Genomic DNA, 3,557 nt, shown 5'->3' on the forward strand with positions numbered 1-3,557 from the left:
GCTTGTTTTCTGCCCACCCTGCCTTTTGCTGCAGCTTCCAAAAAAGCCTTTTCCTTGTTTTGGATCCCGTGTTTCTTGGATGCCATTTATTTTTCTTTCTTGGCTTACTTCCATTAATACAAGTCTAGCATTCCCAAAACTATGCATAGAAGGGAGATTCCTTGAGAATCTGCATGGTCGACAATCTCTGCCTTTTTATTGGAATGGTTTATTTAGTCCGTTCATGTCAATGTAATTATTGGTGTGGTTATATTTACAGTTGTCATTTTGCTATTTGTTTTCTGTCACTCATTCATTTTTTGTTCCTCTGTGCCCCATTTCCTGCTGTCATTTATGTCTAACAAGTAATTTTAGTATACCATTTTAATTACTTTTTCTCATATTTTAAGCTATATAGATATTTTTCCTACTGCATGCTCTAGTCTAGGGATTATAGTATGCATATTTAAGTTACTGTGGTCTACTTTAATAGTATTTTAATTCTGATAAAATATAGTGACTTTGTTCCAATATATAATAGCTCTGATTCCTACCCCTTCCTTCATGCATATATTATATATACATACACTAAATGAGCCATTAATATGAGTATATATGGACTAAATAAGCCACTCCAACAAAAAGGCAGAGATGTGTGTGTGTGTGTGTGTGTGTGTGTATACATATATATGTACATATCATATTTATGTTTGGGCTTATTATAAAGTTTTTAAGTTTAAGATTTAAGAATATATAAAGTCTAGGTTATAAACTAACTGTGGCAATTATTTCTTGAAGCAATTTTACATTTTTCAAAGAATGAATATATATATTCTTTGACATTTAATCACATATTTACCATTTCCAGTGTTCATTTATTTCTGTCATTTTAATAACTCTAAAATCTCATTTTCTTTCAATATGAAGAATGGCCTTTAATATTTTTTCAGCTTTATTGAGGTATAATTGACAAATAAAAATTGTATATACTCAGGGTACATAGCATGACGATTTGATATATGTATACATTGTGAAATGACTGCTATGATCAAGCTAATTAACATAGTTGTCACCTTACCTGGTTACCTTTTCCTTTCCTTTGTAATGAGAATCCTTAAGATCTACTCTCAGCAAATTTCAAGTATACAGTTTATTATCATTACTATTATTTTTAGGGACAGGGTCTCGCCCTGTCACCCAGGGTGGAGTGCAATGGCATAATCATAATTCACTGCAGCTCTGAACTTCTTGGGCTCAAGTGATCCTCCGCCTCAGCCTCCTGAGTAGTTAAGACAACAGGTGTGGGCCACCACACCTGGCCAATTAAAAAAAAGTTTTTGTAGAGACAACGTCTCACTATGTTGTCCAGGCTGGTCTTGAATTTTTGGGCTCAGGCTATTCTCTCGCCTCAACCTCCCAAAGTGCTGCGATTACAGACCTAAGACATTGTGCCTGGCCAGTATATTATTATTAATGATAGTCACCCTCCTGTCCATTAGGTCTCCAAAATTTACTCATAACTGCAAGTTTGTACCCTTTGACCAACATCTCCCCATTTCCCCCGCTGCTCCAGCCCCTGGTAACAGGCATTCTACTCTGTTTATGTCCAGTTTGTTATTTTAGATTCCACATATCAGTGAGATCACACAGCATTTGTCTTTCTGTGTCTGGCTTATTTTACTTAGTTTAAGGTCTTCAAGGTTTATCCATGTTGTTGCAAACAGCAGGATTTCCTTCTTTTTTAAGGCTAAATAATATCTCATTGTATATATACACTACATTTTTTTTTGTCCATTCAACAATCAATGAACACTTAGATTGTTTCCGTATCTTGGCTGTTGTGAACAAAGCTGCAGTGACCATGGGAGGGCAGATATCTTTTCAAGACAGGGAGTTTATTTCCTTTGGATGTATACACAGACGTGAAATTGCTGGATCATAGGGTAGTTCTATTTTTAATTTTTTGAGAAACCTCCACACTGTTTTCTATAATAGATGTACCAATTCACATTCCCACCAACAGTATGTGAAGGTTCCCTTTTTCCACATCCACACCAATCTTGTTTTGTTTTTTGTTTTGACTTTTTGGCAATAGCCATCCCGACAGGTGTAAGGTAATATCTTATTGTGACTTTGATTTGCATTTCCCTGATGATTAGTGATGTTGAGCACCTTTTCATAAACCAGTTGGTCATTGTATGTCTTCTTTAGAGCAATGTCTATTCAGGTCCTTTGCCCACTTTTTTTTTTTTTTTCTCAAAGCGGAAATTTATCGTCCACGTTCTTTGACTACAATGCTATAACAACAGAAATATTTTCTTTTACAAAAATCTCAATCAGCTTAAAAATTTTTAAAGTCACTAAATAACTTTGGGTCAAAGAAGAAATCAAAACTGCAAATAAATAAAAGCAAATATTGGCAATGTATACAGTAGAACATATGAAATAGATTACAGTAAAAAATTCTTAAAACACAAAGAATCCAGGACGTGGAAAGCTGGGATGAGTATTACACCCTAACAGCAACGATAGCAGATAAACTACAAAATCGTAACTTTTCCTAAACTCATTAGAGAACTGAGATCATAGGGCAATCAACAAGTCTAAAATGGGCTGGGCACCATGGCTCATGCCTGTAATGCCAGCACTTTGGAAGGCCAAGGCAGGTGGATCACCTGAGGTCAGGAGTTCAAGACCAGCCTGGCCAACATGGCAAAACCCCGTCTACTAAAAATACAAAAAATTAGCCAGGTGTGGGTGGTGCATGCCTGTAGTCCCAGTCACTCAGGAGGCTGAGACAGAAGAATCACTTGAACCTGAGAGGTGGAGGTTACAGTGAGCTGAGATTGCGCCACTGCACTCAGTCTGTTGCCTACTTTTTAATAGGGTTATTTGTTTTTACTATTGAGTAGTAAGAGTTTCTTGTATAGTTTGGACATGAGCTCCTTATCACATATAGGGTTTGCAAATATTTTCTCCCATTCTATGGGTATCTTTACTCTTACATTTAAATCTTTCATCCACTTTTCATTGATTTTTGCATATGATGGAAGATAAAGATCTAATTTCTTTTTTATTTTTTTGCATGTGGATATCCAGTTTTTCCAGCATTTATTGAAGATACTATTCTTTCCTCATTCTTGTTCTTGACACCTCTGTAGAAGATTAGTTAACCTTATATGAGTGGGTTTATTTCTGTGCTTTCAATTCTGTTCCATTGCTCTAAGTGTGTTTTTATGCCAGTACTGTACTGTTTTGATTGCTATAGCTTTATAATATAATTTGAACATAGGAAGTGTGATGTTTCTGGCTTTGTCCTTCCTGTGTGGTTCTCTTTGTGTTTTTTAAAAGTCAGTGTTGGTTGAGCTTTTTTTTTTAAATCTGCAATTCAATATTTTTCATCAAACCTGGGAAGCTTTCAGCCATTACTTCCTTATATTTTTCTCTCTCCCTTTTTGGGGTTCCCATTACATGTATGTGGGAACATTTAACATCATCATATGTGTGTCTGAAGGTCTGTTCGTTTGTCTTCATTTTTTTCTCTCTGTTTTTCAAATTGGATCATTTCTATTGGTCTA

At 35.5% G+C, this 3,557-nt stretch overlaps 1 protein-coding gene across 1 annotated transcript in view; it reads right to left on the bottom strand.

Annotated features, from left to right (window-relative positions):
• TMEM45B (transmembrane protein 45B) overlaps positions 1 to 3,557 on the bottom strand; it is a 41,508-nt gene that overhangs the window by 12,251 nt on the left and 25,700 nt on the right. The gene's annotated exons all lie outside the window — the stretch shown is intronic.

Source organism: Mandrillus leucophaeus, unplaced genomic scaffold (assembly GCF_000951045.1).
Source record: "Mandrillus leucophaeus isolate KB7577 unplaced genomic scaffold, Mleu.le_1.0 Scaffold835, whole genome shotgun sequence".
Lineage (NCBI taxonomy): Eukaryota > Metazoa > Chordata > Mammalia > Primates > Cercopithecidae > Mandrillus > Mandrillus leucophaeus.